At 36.6% G+C, this 18,455-nt stretch overlaps 1 long non-coding RNA gene across 1 annotated transcript in view; it reads right to left on the bottom strand.

Moving 5' to 3' along the window:
• Positions 1-18,455, bottom strand: part of LOC122183803 — a 61,581-nt gene that overhangs the window by 24,859 nt on the left and 18,267 nt on the right. Inside the window, exon 2 of the long non-coding RNA XR_006180367.1 lies at positions 15,006-15,039. This is a non-coding gene — a long non-coding RNA (uncharacterized LOC122183803). The remainder of the gene's footprint in view (positions 1-15,005; positions 15,040-18,455) is intronic.

Below are 18,455 nucleotides of genomic sequence, written 5' to 3'. Positions count from 1 at the left end.
TGAATGGGGTTGAATAGCTTCAGTGAAGCTACCCACCAATAGCTGAATAAACAGGTAAAACTACAAGCCTTGGTAGAATTAATGGACTAGGAAGGGCCTGGAGATTGTTTTTGACTTATTATTTCTTTTCTGCAGAAGATCCTGGACGTTCTGTGTAGGTCTGTCATCTTACTGAAAAGCTCTACAAAGCATTTTTTTTATTATCATGAAGATGGTGATGGCTAAGAAATAAGAAAAAATGAAGCTTGCTTATATTTGAGGAATTTCACTAACTTTGTTATGACGGAGAACAAAACTCATGAGAGAAAATTTTTAATCTCCCAGACACCATGTCCTGTGCTTAATGAGATAATAAAAGAAAAAGACAAACCATCCTTGATATTTCAAAGGAATGTCAACCTTGGTCTACTGGAACTGATGAGAGCTGTTGATGTCAATCAGTGCCGATTCAGACTTCAATTTCATAATGCTACAAATTACTACTACAAAGTCTGTATTTGGTTTTGGTGTGGTCCTTAGCAATGCAGGTGCCCTTACTCTGAGGTTTCAGAAATGGAATAGGAGAGCTAAGTAACATTCTCCTTATATAAAGATCCATCTTGACAACATGAGAGGTAACCTCACCCACAGTCTTACCCAAATTGCTAAGAGCATATTATCATACAATTAAAGTTTGGAGGACACAGGAATTTGTTTCCAATTCATTTCTCACAGTGGTCTGAGTTATGACTCATATAAAGAACATTTACAAGTGTTAATGAATGAGTATGTACCCATACAGTTTCAATATGGTAATGCCAAGTCACTGCTGATAGATATATTGAAATATAAAAAAAAAAAAAAGAGAGATTTGTCAGAGACCAACAGGAAAAAAGATTTGTGTAACTGCTTTTTCAACTAGCTACTTCTTCTCTTGTTTAGAAACAAACCTTAATGTCAATCTAAAGCACTTTACACTTTTAGATTTATTTTTTGCTGAGATAGTAACTTCTCTTTAACATGCCTTCCAGTGTCAGTTCACACTGACAAAAGACATTAGTATTTCCCTCTTTAGGGATGCGCTCAAGTGAGATGACATAAAAACCTCTGTGTCAACTGATGACACCTCCTACAACAAGAGGAGGTCTTTGCCCAACACCAGACTTGGCAAGCTGGAGGGGAGAGCTGAAGGCTCAAAGCTGGGTTGTGAAACAAGGAGGGTTTCTGCACACGAGGAAAGGAAATTGTAATCTGACCTTACTGTGCTCTCAAAAGACACCTTTGCACATTAGAGCTAATCTATTGCTCAGTGCTAACCACAATCATTAGGGTTGCAAACGTTTGATCCAAGATTTAGAATCTATGGTAGCTACACAGCAAGGAAATTCACTCCATGCCAATTCATTCACCCCAAATCAAGACAGATCAGTGCTTCCCTCACCTTTTATACTCAAACTGTACAACGTGCTCAATTCTTCCATCCTGTGGGTACTAATTTTATCTTAAAAATACAACAAGATAAACAGGCTTTTATCTAACCTTGAGTTGACACGTCCATTAAAGCTTATGGTATATCATTCTTCCTGGGGCTGAAAAAGCAGCAAGTGCTCACCAGCTTAGACAAGCAAACTAAATTTGAAAGTGCTTCTTCCACTCAAATTTGACTCAATTCAGTTATTTCAAGGCTACTACACAACACACGTGATCCTAGTAAATAAACCAAAAATAAAAGAAGAATCAATCTTAAAAATTGTTATCATTTAATATGTCCTGTATATCTTATTTAATAGAAAAATCCGATATAACAAGATGCTGATAAAAACTTTTCCCCCTCAAGCAGTCCTACTCCAGCTTTCGAAATGTATGATTCACTTTAAAACAGAATACTTTTTTTTTTTTTTTTAAGAGAAGAAAAGAGAAGGACTACACTGATACAATCCCAGAAGATTGTTTATAGAGAAAGTAAAAAATACTAACAGCTTCTGAGTGTCCTTATAGCCCTGAAAGCTGCCAATATATCTGGTCCCAGATATGGAATGGGGTCTGTGACCGGATTGAATGCTTTTGGACAGGAAGGATAAAAGCATTTTTAAAGCTGCAAATAGCATTCCACAGAACAAGAACAGAAAACACGAGTCGTAGAACACTATCAACACTGAATTAGTAGGGTCAGAAAAGTTTCTTTCCAAACAACCCTGTTTTCATAACTTTGTGATAATGAAGAATAACAGTTCTTTGTATATATGAGACATCACACTGTATTTTGAATAGGAAGCAGAACAAAACCCAGTTTGCACACAGGTGAAAGGAAGATGTCATAGTTTATCCAAGCTCTGGCACATATGTGACCATCAACTTCCCTGCAGCACATCCTTGAATGTGATTGTCCCTCTACACCGCTATTAGAGGCACCAGAATCGAGATGGAGAGCAAGCAACACTGCCCTCTCCATGCATGCTGAAGGGCAACACTAAGCCAGTCACAGGGGCAGGGCAGGTTCAGAATTTCTCGTCACATTCTAAAAGTTTTCCCCATCATGTTTCCTTGGTATGGGGCATTTCCACCCCAGGCTTACTAGTATCAGCCCCTTCCCACCTCTCATTTGATAGCTGCCTCCCTGGTCAAATTTCTACACTAACAGTGAAAGTTCATTCTGCCAGACAGTTTGGATCCTGCATTAAAGCCAAGAAGGCAAAAAAATTGTATCTCTGTACCTCCTGAATCTTCCAAGAACTTCCACCTGTGCTATAGAAAAACGCTTGTTTCTCTTGTGAGATCAAAGTGAATAATCTTCATCTGTGGTTAGTTCACTCTTGTTGGGGACTGCTACATATAACCCTGCTGCCCAACCTAGACTTGTTCTCCAGCACCTCCATTTCTTGCAGCAATCTTTCACAGACAGGTGCAAGCAGATGGAGAAAACCTGCCTGAAGATATTTCCAGCAGAAGTAAAGGAGCTTCTGGGAGAGAGGTGGAACAAAGTGACTCTGCTGGGAGTAACTGTCTTGAGAAAAACAATTGAGGGAATGGGAAAGTCTAATAGATGTGAGAAAATGGAATTCATCGGTTTGGGAATTATTACTGTCAGGGAAGGGCTTGAGCAAGTTAAAGAGGAAGGGAGGGCTAGATCCAAACTCCTGTTTTCAAGGTTCGTTTCTCATACACCTCATCAGTAGTTTGGTTCACTGAGCCACTAAAATGTGTTTCTGTCTTAAAATATCCCAGAAACACTAACGCAAAGCAGCATTACATTACATTACATACATAGCATTACTGCAATAACTAGTATATCTATTTCTCTCTCACACAATTCACAGCAAGGGATTTGACACAGCATACTTTAAAAACGTATTTGTCACCAGTGATCTATTAAGCCCTCTATCTGCAGCAAGCTAATGAGAATTTTTTAAAATTATGCCAGTTAGCAGCTACACAAAGAACTACAGACAGTAACGATTGTACCCTAAGGTGTATTCACATATATAACACATGTTGTTTGGATTAGACAGCACAACAGGAAGAATTTACTGAGACATTATGGCACCAAACCCAAATTATATAATTTTCCAAGACATAATCATTGAGCGGGTTAGCCTTTTCCCATAGATGTAAAAAGAAATCCTTACACTAATTTTCATAAAAAATAGGATTAGTCCCTGTGTCACTGTAATACTCAGGACAAGAAAATCACCTTGTCTATGGTTATAAATAAAAACATATGGATCTCAGCAGCCACAAGAGAACCAAAACAGAACTGAAAAATCAAGGGACTTGTGCCAGGGCAAGTAAAGAAGGGGGGGAAGCAGAGCAAGGAAAACACCGATACAGTACCAGAGAGCTGACAGCAAGATATATATATAATGAGGCTGGATAAAATGGCCTTTTGTCTGCCAAGTGCATGGATAGATCAGGAAGAAAACCTCTCAAGAAACTGCTTCTAATTCTCCCATTCTCCAAGGAGGGCTTGCTGCTCCACAGCTGTGCATCACGCAGAGACAAAGTTATAATCTAAGCCAAATATATTAGGAGAAGTCAGAGGCTGGTAGAAGAGAGGCCAAAAATGCAATGCTGGGAGGTTGACCCCCATAAGCAGCCATCCCTTTGGAGCTGGCATAGAGGTCAGCTGGAAGGCTGCTCTACAGGCAGCACACCTGCTGTTCCCATGCAAGACCCCACATCTTGCTCTGCACACTGTCACCTCCGTCACCAGACAGAAGGGCAGCAACTGCTTCTTTTTAGAGAAGGCACCAAACAAGCACAGATATACAGTTTATTCCACCAGGCAATGTTTAATCTTGTTTTTACTTTTAAATTGATGCTGCTTTGCTTGTAGAACTACCCTGTGGGTAGCTTGAGAGAGTAGGAAAGCAAGCAGAACACGTATAGAATTATTCATGGTTACATTCAATTACTGTGTATCATTTTATTCCAATAACCCAGTGCAGTAATCTAACCACCAGGTTAAGCTCAGTATTTGAGTCAATTTCCTGGCAGCAGAGGAGACCCTCCCTCTCAAATGAAAAAAAAAAAAAATCCTATCTGAGGTGGTTCAGACTGTACTTATAGGTGTAGATAGTACCTGCTCTGTAGGGAAAGCTCAGTTATTAATATTACAAGCACATTTCTGTCAAGTATCAAATACTAAGTTGGTCCTAAAGTAATTAAAATCTACTATTTAATTTTATTATTCCATTCTTGAATGATATTATCTTTTAATTGTGCATCTAATTAGGTCTGGCACCTGCTCTGTTACGTTATTAAAAAATAATATGAAATTAAAATATCTTCTTCCGGCCACAGAGATCATCCACAGATCTTTCATCACCAAGCTCTGTCTAGCAGCTTCCACACCATCACTCAAAAACAACATTTCCATTTCACTTGTTCCTCTTCAGTTAGACTGACTGAATTGCTTTTAATCTTTTTGTGGGATGTCATTGTGTGAAATGGTTTATGACCACATAAAGATGACAGAGAAGTTGGTGTTCCCTGGTTTACAGCTGAGAGGAGGGCAGCAAGAAATCTTAACATCTCCAGTGTTATATAAAAATCATGGTGAGATTTGCAGCCTGCTTCTCACTGCTTAGTTTTCTGTCTCTCTGCTGCATCGGTAGGATGGATAGGTAAGCAGTTAAGTCTGAAATAGCAGATGGGCTCTGGAATGGACTAGTACTTCTCTTGTCTGCTTGGTCTATTGCCTCTGGAGGAACTAAAGAATCATGGGACAGCCTGGCATCTTCTAATATCTCTCAAGAGAGGAATACTGAGGAAATAGCACAGAACTTTAAAAAAAATTATTACTCTGTTCATCTGCTCATACTATTTATCTGGGTATTATAACATTACTTATGTTTTATCTTACTCCTAAAGATAGCGCTTGCTTTCTAGCTGCAATGCTATTTCCATATTATTATTATTTAGATCATCTCAGAAAATACTGTTATGCAGATTGTTAACACCATCAAACCGTGTAGACATTAACATAACAATACATATTGTATACACACTCACTACAGGCTCACATTAATGCTGCATCTTCTAATTCACAAATAAAGCCTGTACCATCCATTGATCACATGGATCTTAGCACAGATCAGATTATTTCACCATGAAAATGGTGGAAACAAAAAACCTACAAGAAAAGCAGATAGTTCCGCTATATAAAAAAAAAAGTCCTCAAATTTCAGTAGCTAGCTTCTGTATTTCTTACACTGTTTTTCTCCTTCTTGCTGGTTTCTGTGAGTCTAGAAATCAGTAAATAAGTGTATGAAGCGGCACGCTTTTCCCTCATTTCACTCCTGAGGCATGACCTCGTTACTCAGAGAATGCCTTAGCGTCTTCCGTCCAGATGGCGTTTGTTTGTCTGGCATGGGGGAGGATATATCTCACACAGATGCCCAGGACTTTCAAGACAGAGTGGGTGGGAGAGTCAAACCAAGCACTTGCTGCTTTTTGGCAGGAAGGTGCAGTCAAAATGAATGCTCAACATCTGAGTTCCTTTGCCTTTACAAAAATACTCTATTAGAAATCTTGATTTTCAAAAGGGGTAGAAAAAGGAGATCACTGAGAATTCGCAAGGAAGTACACAAATAAGAGCTTACATAAAATGCTGCTGGATCATAAAATATAGAATGGCTTAGGTTGGAAAGGACCTCAAGGATCATGAATCTCCAACCCCCCTGCCACATGCAGGGCCACCAACCTCCCTATTTAATACTAGACCAGGCTGCCCAGAGCCCCATCCAATCTGGCCTTGAACACCTCCAGCAATGGGGGCATCCACAACCTCTCTGGGCAGCCTATTCCACACCTCACCACTCTCAGAGTAAAGAATTTCCCCTTGACATCCAACCTAAATCTTCCCTCCCTCAAAATATTTCCCCTTGTCCTGATGTTATCTAATCTTGACACTGAGTGTCAAATAGATAAATTCCTTCACATAATTCAGATCCCTGTGTTCTACTGTTATGAATGATGGTTGCAAATATTTCTACTTTTAGGATATCACTATGAATGTTTACATATGCATCAATGGAAGAACACATGCAGGACCCTGAATTCTAACTTTTACATAAATACCCATCTGGGATTTTTATCAAGGCAGTAATTGCAATCAGCAGAATTTTATTTTTTTTTTTTTTTCTTATAACCCTTTTTCAATATGACCTTTCTGCTCATACTCAGGATTCTCTATAGGCCTAACACTGAACTCAATATATGGCAAAATAAATGTGTTGTGTACCAAAAGAAATGTGCCTGCATGAAATTATGTAGCGTTCTTCGTGTACATCAACTTTCTTTACCTCTGACTTAAGGTGATGTAGTCTCAATTTTAAAAAGTACAAAAGTTTTTGAAAAACAGCAGTGTTCAGAAGTGTAAAAATATCTTTACTGTTCTGAGTTATTTGAGTTTTCCAGAACAGATATAATACATAAAAACATGCAGAAAGCATGAACTGCAGTTAAATGACAAAATTATAGGAAAAAAAATAGCTTTATAAGAAGCTGGAGTGAATGTCAGAACCAGTGTATACACATTAGGTTACGTTATTAAATAATAATATTTATCAAGCCTAGGGCAGGAACCACCCATGTAAAGGTAGTGCTGCGTTAATCAACACAGTACAATCCACGTGCATGTTTAGAATGCAAGAAAATTTAGAATGCAAGAAAAGAAAAGAGCAGTGAAAAACCATGGATAGATTGCTTCATCCTTGCAATTCATGCTAAAATTTAAGTAGCCATTAAAACAATCAATGGTAATAGAAAAGCCTCACATCATTTATGAAATACAAAAATTAAACAATTTTAGCTGTTGAGCTCTGGTTCAACATCTGGACAAATACATTTTCCAGATACATCAGTAAAAAGCCCTGAAACCGCAGAAAACTAATATATTAGTGAGTGAAATGAGGCAAAAGCGTGCCGCTTCATACACTTGCATTATTGTTTGTCCTGACATTTTCTGAGTTACCTAAAATATTTTCAAAATCTGAGTACTTACGAAAATAGTTTGGATTTTATATTTGAAGTATTCTTATTTCTCTTGGTCTGTACACATTAAATAACCTTGTTTAGTAAATTGCAAGAGTATTTAGAAACCTGATACACATGGCACTAGAATCTGAAGCAACCCTTGTTATGATCCATTTTACTGATTTTATCACTTTCATAACTAGGGAGCAGAGCTGGGCAAAAGGACTTTACAGACAAAAAGCTTCACCAAAACCAAAAATGGAAGAGAAACTATGTTGATCACATAGTTATTTTCATTTTGTGAAATAGTTTGAATGAAAAAAACAGAAGGGAATTTTAAGAAGCTTAAAGTGTTCATCAAAATGTTTCATAGCTATGTTAGAAAGGAACATTTCAACATATTATTGTACACCAAGCTCAGTCTGAAATCTACCTGTATTTTAAAACTACATAGATCTGGAGCTAAGTAGAGAGAAAACCAATTCATGTTAGTTGAATACATGGAAATATCAACTCACAACAAAAAGATTTTCCATTCATCTGAAATTGTTTTTGTGGGACAGCTGATTCACTGGGCTTTAGAATATTTTCTTCAGTGATATTTTGAATAATGCTATTTTTGCTGTTTTTATTTACTCCTTTACTTAAAAACAAAACCTTGTTATATTGTGTACCAACTCCATCTCATGTAAAACAATGAATGGCATAAATGCAAAAGGAAGGACAAAAGCAACATTGAAAATGGATATTGCTGACGTCCAGTGACTGAACTTTAAAAAAAACAAACAAATTTAGATAATAAATTCAGAATTTAGATTATTTCTTTTAAAGTGTAATACTTTAGATAGTGAATCAAGATAAAAACAAAAACTATGAATCCAATACCATAGCTTAGGCTAACATACCCATGCATAACAATCCTTCCACAGTGGGAAACACCTTATAGATTCTTCTTTTTTTCCCCCCTACAAAGAGAGTTCATAACGTATGAGCATTTACTGACACAGCACTAATTCTGATGGTGATTCAAAAATGTGTTTTATTAAGTAAAATGTTTAAATGTTCAGCTGAAGGACAATACATTTGCGTGCACATGCAAATTATCTTTGACATCTATTGTTCCATAATTAGTTTGTGGGTAAGGATCCTGACATTTCCCATAACAAGATATTTCAGTAAGAAGTACCTATGGATCATCAACACTGGATCCCTCTGCTTTAAGATGCTCTACTTCTGTAATTTCAGGCTGTTTGTCAGCTATCTCAGGCAAACATTTGACTATTACATTAGGCTATGACAGACACCTTCCAAATATTTATTCCAAGCTATGAAAAAGATCTGTTTTATCAGAAGACAGGGAGATACACAATTTTTCATTTAGTTTCTTAGCTATACCTCTTTTGCTCCCTAACAGGTCAATACAGAAAGCATACACCCCCTCCACCAGCCAGAGGAAAATAACTGAGCAAGGACATATGTTTTCTTCAAACTTTTCTACAAACTGGCTTAAAGAATTCTATGCTCTTTGTTGATAAACATCTGTCATTTTCTATCATTATATTTTCTAATTTCTTTTTAATTCTTAAATTTACCTGTTTTTCACCCAAGGCTCTTACACATGAAAGCATCTAAGCCCAGGTGTCTCCACGAAAACAGAAAAATTCCCAAGGGTATATGAGCTAATGACTCATGCCACAGTGCTTCCCCAAATATCAAATCTTTTAAGACCCTTCCCTATTCTGTAGCTCATAAAAGGAACCTTTGCATCATGATCTGCTCTGAAAGCTAAAAGATAAAGAACAATGTATTTTAAAGCATAAAAATATACTTTGTCAGAAAGATCCATCAGAGTTTGCATTATTTATCTGGCACTGCAAATCCATATTCAATATCTCAGTTGACCATAGAGATATAGAAAGAGAAAACAAAAGCTATAAGATTTAAATGATAAAATGATCATTTTAAAGACAACTGGCCCCAATACTGAGCCTTAGGGAACAGCCCTCCTGCTGGATTTAACTCCATCCACCACAACTCACGGGGTCCCAACCACCCAGCTGGCTCTTCCTGTCTCTGCCCTCACCATTCCTTGCAAAAGAAAGGATAGAAGAAAACACTGTTTGTGCTCCTAATCCCTTAACCAGTTGTCCCAAGGCCCTTAAGTTCCTCGAGTGCTCTTAGACTTCCTGCTGGAACTTCATCACTGCCTACCCAAAAAAAAACAAAAATGAAAAATAGTCTGAGGGCCAGGAAAAGAAGCTATCTCTTTGTATCTCTAAGTTAAACCCAAAACAGGAATAAGACTTCTCTATTAAGTGGATCCTACCTGCATATTGGTTCTTCCATTCCCTTCAGAAAGGAGAGTGACCCATCGTTTCATCACTGCAGTGATTCAGACAAATCAGTCAAGCTAAGGGCTGCAAACCTGTTCTTAATTTACAGCCACCAACCTCACCATGCAGCATTGTTTATTTTATTTTTTTTTTTTTTCTATCTGGTATTATAACTGCTAACTTCTAGTGAGAACATTTAAATGCTTTTTTTTTTTTTTTTTTTTTTTTTTTTTTTTTTTTAAACACTCTTCTGATGACACTGATCAAAGCTCTTTCCTTTTGTGACCCTCAGAGATTTTTAGTCACTATAGTCAGCTCGGTTTTCTACCTTGCTTTTTTACTTTAATCTTACCTGGAGTCAGTCAGAACTGATGCAGTGTTTACAATAATGTGCTGAAGCTTTTCAAGTCCATCTGATGAAACATTAATAATTCAGAATTATATAATAAATCATTTATGTTTCTGCAGAAGGGTATATCACACTGTCTTGCCTGAATCTCTTCCCTTTCGAGGTCCTATTTGTCATACACAAATACCACTGGCAGAACTCAACTGGAAAACATGTTCCTGCCAGTCAAACCTTAGGAGGTGTGAGAGTTCCCTGACAACAGAACTGTCTTCGTAGGCTAAATACTGCACAATTGCAAAGCTTATCTATGTATATTCCCTGAAATTAAAAATACGCATAAAAATGGAAAGCTCACTAACATACGCATATGGATATAAAATGGTCTTTGAAATATGAAGGAAGGACATATGCAGAAAAACATAAACAAGCATCAGTTACAGCTATAAATTTAAAGTCCTTTCTAAAAACTGCATTTAGAGGCATAACAAAGATTTTACACAACAGTGTATCAAGAACACCGGATTGGCCCTATTTTTGTCAAAACAGCGTGTTAGATGGAACAGAGGTTTATTGCTGGAGAACTTCTCAATCACTATTAGAACTAAAAAAAGTCTAGATCTCTTCAGAAATGTCACATTCATAGCAAAACACCCCTCTATGTCAGTGACAAAGACCAACCTACAGAAATCCTGAGAAAATATAGCACACCACCTTCACAGGGAGTTGCAGCATTTTGCTTCTGATGGTAAGACTCTCAAGGATTTTACTTCAGGTGTCTTATTAAACATATACTGTAGAAAATGAAACTCATGTTCAGACAATGGTTTTTTATTAATATATTAATATATTAATATTTTAAATCTGTCATCAGTACTTTCATGAAGGTACCTGCTCCGACCTTGACCTCCCACTCTAAACTTATGAGCACAGTATAGATTCTCATTAAGTCAATAGGAGCTGCTTAACTGGAAGCAGCATTTGAGCCAATTATTAGACTGTGAAAGAGGACAGACATCTCCCATAGCTATTCAACTAAAATAGATACACTGAAATTCTTTCATCTCAAACTTATTTACTCGAATAGGATTCAGCAAAATAGGACTTCAGTTCAAATGACTCCTTTCTTTAAGACGTTAAAGACCAGTTATTATTACTGTTCTTCAAGACCATACTTTCTAAAGGAACTCCTGTTACTTCACCTCCACTTTTGTAACATCCTGTTCTTCAATCTCAGTTTGTCTCTTTCTTACTGTATGTGTGCGCTGGGGGGGTGAGGGGGGAGGGAGGGGGAGAGAGGGGAAGGAATCAATAGCACTTGCATTTCTAATCTTCTACTATCTTCTACTAAGACATGGCAGCAATTTCCCTCAATAAAATTTCAGGAAACTTGGTATTCCTGCCTTTCCTTCAGAAGTGACAACAAAGCATGTAGTGAATGTCCAGTGGAATCTCAAGAGTCAGTATTTGAAAGATGAAGGTCTTTCTCAGGGATGGACTGAACTAACATGTATTATAACCTTGTCTGATGCTTTGGTGCTGCATCCTTCCTCTGGGATCCTCTTTTCATTTAGCACAATGCTTGCAGGAAGCTAACCAGTACATAGAAAGATTTGACTATGGGAAGACAGCTCTGTCAGGCAACAGGAATGAAAGGCTGAAAATTTCAACAAATATCCAGGAGCTGAAATGACATTGAATGCTCAGCACATTGTCATCTTGTGTGTCATCCCAAGGTCAGCAATAGAAATCAATTTCGATATGGAAATATCAGAACACAGAGAATGAGAAGATTGCTACAGGTGGTGTCAGATATTCTTTTCTCAAAAGCCATCTCAACATTTTTTTTAACAGTCAGGGGATTTTCTCAGTTCTGTGCATAAGGTATGACATTTTTTGGTGCAAAATATGAGAATTCAGTTACTGTGGGACCTATTCAAAGAACAGAACTTAAACTTCAGCATAAATTCAAGTGCCTTTCAAGATGGCTAATTCACTTCAGTCACTGACATCTGCATATGTACTTTCCAACAGAGCAATCAAGCTCTTCTGGATAAACTCACTAGGGCTGCTCTCCAATCTGCTGGTTAAAATGTCAAAGGTTAAACTGATTTCACTATATTACACGAAAGCTCAGAAACAAGCAAAAGAAAATAAGCCTATTTCAGACCATGGCAAGAGTTAGAACAATACATCATTTCAATACAATTACTGACAACAGCAATTAATGACAACAGCATAAGCAATAAAGTACAGTAAACACCTCTGCTAGCCCTTATACTGTTAATAAGTAAAACTACACTGAGTCTCATTTCTGACTATTTATGCCATTTCATCCTAGTTTTTCAGTTTGAAAACAAAAATAAGTGCTGATCATGTCAGATTTTTACTATATGCTTACTGCAATGAACTGAGAAATATGAGAAAACTAACATTTTTGGCTGATACACAATCTTGTTTCTTCTCGCTTCCAATGTAAAAATGGAGAAGTCAGTGTGCGCAAAGGAATATATACTGAAGTTTCAGAATTACTTTCTGCACTGCTGCAGATGTTGGCCTTTTGGTTTTAAGCAAATTAACCCAAACACACAAAGAACAAAATCACAGCAAGATCACTGTGTACATTTTTAAAAGCTGTAAAAATGTAACAATGCTGAAAGACGTTAAGCTATATTATTGTGAATACATCACAACAGCAAACAAAAAATCATTCAGTTCCACCCTACGAACATATAGTGGGAAACTAAAGATGATTGAGCCCCATCCCAAGAGCAATAAAGTGACTCCATAAAAAAATAAGCACATGCTTCATACTCTCAAAGACCCATCTTTCAATGGACAGCAAGATTATGTATACAGATACCACAATAGATTTTACTCCAGGTTTATGTCTACTTCTATATGTACACGTATACACACAATACATATCCACATTATCCACATGCCTACAGTCTCATTTGAGCTGCTCAGGATTTTGTATTTTGCCCTCCATCAATGGCACAGATCTAAGGTACCCCTTACAATTCATAGAAAGCTATTTTGATACTGGGACTGCTGCATCCATTCTCTGTATCATCCATATAAGCAGAAACATGAGTTCACTGTGAAGCTTTAAATCCCAAGCACTAAAGCACTGCATGATAGCTATTGTTACTGTCCATAATCCTCTTTGAGGATTTTTATTATTTTTTTTTTTTTAAGATGGCTGTATTTTTGAAGGCTGCCTTCTTTATAGTTCATTTTTAATGAAAATTGACATCTGTCTGCCCTACCAGACAACAGCAAGCTTTTAATTAAATGTGAGGATGAGGAGAAGGGAAAGATATATAAATAAGACAGCTAGAGCAGTAGCTATCCTTATTTTGGTAAGCATGACAAAAGATGAAGGAAAGATAGCAGGCTTGATTAGATGCATGGATCCAGGTAAAGGATACCATGGTAATCCTGAAACAAACACTTTTTCATGATTTAGGGTAGCTTTTTCAGTAGGAGGAGTTTTTTCAAGCAACAACAATAACAGGATTGATCAAAGCAGCAGACTGTTATATGAAAGGTCCTTCAGTTCTGTTAAGTATCATACTTTTTTTTTTTAATGATTGAAAGAGAATTAATGGATATTAATAGATATTTTCAATTTCCAGAACCCCCAAACATAATTTTCTTTTATATGTTTTGCTTTTGAACAAGTATAAAGTACTTTGAAAATAATTCTATTCATTTCCCAAATACGCAGTAATAGAAATAGAACCCTAAGGAAAGCTCAATCGTTACTGTATGTTCTTTTTTCCACCTTCCGTTTCAATCCTTACGCCCTTTCCGTAATTAGCGAACACAGAGGTTTAGTAAAACAACATTTGTATTTCAGTATTCCTCTTTCATGCTCATGAGTACAGCAGATGCTTTAGAAGAAAAAAACACAGGGCTACCATTAGCATTAGTTTAATTAGCTATATTCAGTGGCAATTTACTCTCAGGCATTATTTATGCACGGAAGTTTTACCACTGGACAACAGAACAAACAAATGTATTTTTAGGATTTGAGATACTCTTCAAAACTGCTCTGCCAACAACTGCAATAAAGCACAGCCTACACTCACCTCCCTCAAGGGTCAGGCACATGCAATACGACCCACTTTCATCCTCAAAGATGAGCAAAACCATAGATCAAATACTGAAAACACTCTCTATGACAAGCTCTTCTCCCCCACTGAGCTACACAAACCATCATCACCTGTAAAATATTTCTTTTATATATGCAGTTTCTGCAATTAATTTTATTTTACTGTAGTTGTTCCACTTTCAAGTAGAGTAAATACATCAAAAAATAATAAAAATACATACTAAATCTATTAGTGTTGAATATGTTCACTAAAAGAGTATTTTTCCAGCTTATTGTTCCACTGAATGCCTTTACAAAGCACAAATCAGCATTTTCTTACAGCTTAACCCAGTGTAACGTATTGAATAGCTTAATCACTGAAAGCTGTTCAAATAATGATTACTACTATTCCTTATTCTAATTTGTCAAGGTGAGGGGGTTAGCTGATATCATAACAACGGTTGTTACCATTCATGGGACTGTACACTGTACATGGGATTGTATTAAACATTTATTTTTATAATATATTCCTATTGATACTTGTCCACTTGAAAATCCATTAGGAAAACTCCACTGAAACAAGTGAAAACAGTAGTGGTCCCATTCATTTGACATACTGTATGTCTAACAGAACCTAGCACACAGCATTGATACACTTTGTTATTTTGATGCTTGTTTCTAAAAAAAAAAAAACAAACAGTAAAAGATAAGCAGAGTACAAAGACATTCATTTGTTTGGCAACTTGAAGCAGCAGAAAAATGCAATACTGACCTCAGTTGCATTGATGCTCTCAGTAGCAAGTTTCCTAAAAATAAATATCAATGTCAATCTTGGTTTTGCCTTGCACATGTCATTGCTTCAAGATTCAAAAATTGTGCCTTACACAGCCTTTAAGTTTTATTTAACCACAAAGTTAAGAACAAAATTAACTAATTACTTCCAAAAATGACACTGAATTAAACTCTGTTCTTTAGTTTTTGATTTAACACATTCTATACTGTAAAAAGAAGACTTGAAGGAAAAGTTGTAAATAATACATAGTAACTTCTGAGAAGAATGGATATCATCTCAGTCTCTGATATAATCATTTCCTGATATATGTATGAGAAACAATACCATAGCAATACAAATTTCTTTGCTTCTCCCCATCTCAAAGACAGAAGCAGAATTTCAAAAGATTGGCTAGGTTTGTGCCTGTATTCTTAATCTTAAATCTAACCAACAAATGAATGCCATCAAGACTTTTTCCCCTAGTACTACAACAAGTCATTTCATATTCAGCTTGGAATTACTAAGAAAACCTTCTATTTAGGTAGACAAGTTAGAGATATATTAATAATTGATTTTTCAGTTTGTTGAATTAGCAAATCAAATCACACCTGCTGCTCAAATAGAAATGCAAATGCTTTTCTCAACAGAAATAACTCTCTCCTCCTGGTACTCCCATTCTCTCCTACCACGTATTTTGAGTTAAATGAAAAGATACATATTGCTTTGTTTTGTAATTTTTACGTGGTCAAAAATAAAATTTGTTTCTAATTCCCATAATGAAAAATACTTGTTTTTCGAATCTCTCTATGTATTTAAAAATATATACCTATATGTATGCGTATAAATTTCCAGGGTAATTTTTTATTCTTGTGTATGTTTTCCCTTCTTCTGAATTTTTTTTGTTTTGAACAGAAACAGTCACTGAAATCCATGTGATCTGAAGATAGTTCTGTGTAATCTTAAAGTTGTAAATAATTTACTTGTTAATAAAAGCTTTATAAAACTCTTGGAGTCATTTGATTACAATTTTGCAAATAAGGAAAAGGTGAGAAACTGAAGTGTGATTATTTTATGAAAACAGCTCAACTCAATTCCTAATGAAGAGATACCACTCACTCTCCAGTTCAGTTGGCTTCTTCTGTATTTGAAAGTGATGTCACCCCAGAATCAGTAGAAAACACAGCTTACATAATAACAATAGATTACGTGTATTATTTAGTGATCCCTCAGCACTCTAAGAAAGGCCACTGGATTGTTCACAATTTATCATAAATTAAAAGCAACACTTGGAGCTCATATCAGTGAAGGAATAGCTTCTGAACAGATATTTTGAACTGGGCAACTAGAAAATATATTAGCAATCCAAACATATGCAGGGTATGAGATTTGGGATTTCATGATCAACTTACTGACCTGCTTTAGTGACGCAGGATGATCTGTTTGTTGGAAACATTTTTACTCTCCTGTCTGAGAAATACCAGTGGCCTTTCAAAAATGCACTGAAGTGTAAGATGTTTGAGCAGTGTGGCATGCTATGGTCAAGGGAAATGTCCCATTAAGCAATTATATTAATTATAAATTGCCTCTAAGAGGTGCATACTTGTACAGCAGATTATGCTCTCCACAAAAAAGTGCAAACCAGAATGTCTAATCCTTCCAAAAACTACTACATAGGCTCAGTAAATTCAAATGTTATCTCTTTGAGAACATTTCTATTCACTAATTTGATTTGAATTCCACCTTTACCTCAGCAGCTGTAATTTAACACTATAAGGGCTTGCATTAAAAAGCACACATATGGGACAGTAGTTAAGAACTTATTTATTTTTACAACAAAAGATGCCTCCAATTAATTGCTAATATTATGCAGCATTATTGACAAAGTGTTGTAATGCTTTTGACTTAATAACAATTGAAGCAACATATGCTATCTAAATGAATTCCAAGCACGCAAATCTATTTTTCAGTTGTAACAAAGACCCAGGATGTCTTTTCCAAAGGTGCCAAACTAAATTAGAAATGTAGGAGCTCAGTTTTCAAAGACAGACAGTTAAATGAGCTCTCTTACTAACTTGTGAGCACCAATTGTACTGGCATCCCTGGGCCCAGCTGGCTGCGTACTGTAGATGTTTGTGTCTACAAATCAGGCTCTGGCTCATAATTCAATACCTTACAATTCACAAATGATAGATGAGTTCAGTTTTCTAGCTGAAAAGCTGGTAGAGTTACATTCATAAAAATAAACAAGCATTTGTTACTTAGAGAACAGTTTTGGAATATATTTCTGAGTGCCATCAGAGAGACAAGGAAGCTGATAATGAGGATGATTTGTTTGTCATTAATCATTATAAACAACCGAAAAAAAAGTTAAAATAAATAAATAAATGGGAATCTGATGATCTGAGACTGTTTTCTCTAATCTTGCTTCTGCTTTAGCAAGTTATTTTACTTTTAAAGATTCACTTATCTGTGGGTGTGTTTGATCATTAAATGCATTTAAAACAACAAGAGTGTTTAGAATCTTGATCACTTGTAGAAGGAGGCCATCTTGGTATTTTGATACTATTTAATCCGGAAAGAGTAAAACAAATCTTTCATAGGAATTATCATCTGTTATCAGTTTTCAATTCTTTGCTAGTCAGATCCCATGTTTTCACTGCAGGCTGTGGACAAGTATGTAGGCTTAAAGGATGGGGAAACTTGGAGCCTCTCTCCCCAAGCTGCACTGAAGCTGAGCAGATGAAATGGCTTATTTTACAATGAATATAGTAAGCAGAAGTCACAGTGAACTCAGATTAGCCCACACTAGTGGCTGACCATGCTCTGATGAATTGCTGCACCAGCTGAAAAAGACTAGACAAAGCTAGAATCATTCATCTGGGAGTGACCTACAAAGATCAAGTCTAACTGCCTAAGCACTTCATGGCTAACAAGAAATTAAAATGTTATTGATAAGATGACAGCTTCCTTTTCAACACTGACAGGTTCTGGGCATCAACCACCTTACTAGGAAGCCCGTTTCAGTTTTCTACCGTGAGAGTGGTCAAACACTATTTCCTAATGTCTAGTCTGAACATCCCCAGTGAAGCTTTGCATTATTCCCATCCTGCCATGGATTTTCAGGAGCAGAGTCTAGCACCTCCTTCTGCTTCCCCTCCTCAGGGTTTCATTGAGAGGAGTGAGGTCACCTTTTGCCCTCTTCTTTTCCAGAGCAGGCAGCCCAAGTGCCCCAGTCTCTCCTCACAGCACACTCCTTCCAGCCCTGTTACCAGTTTTACTGCCTTCTAGTTGCATTTAAGTATCTTAACATCCTTTTTATATTGCAGATAATACTAACTCTTGCAACCACTTCTTTCAGTCCTCAAAAAGCATCACACACTGGGACACTGAAGCTGCAAGAAAGAAGTTGCCAACCTCTTCAACTTCAAATATTCATACACAGGTCCTAGA

Source organism: Lagopus leucura, unplaced genomic scaffold (assembly GCF_019238085.1).
Source record: "Lagopus leucura isolate 7727_CA_CO unplaced genomic scaffold, USGS_WTPT01 Super-Scaffold_73, whole genome shotgun sequence".
Classification (NCBI taxonomy): Eukaryota; Metazoa; Chordata; class Aves; order Galliformes; family Phasianidae; genus Lagopus; species Lagopus leucura.
Note: the sequence above shows the minus strand (reverse complement) of the source record. Positions and strands in the feature narration are given on the sequence as shown.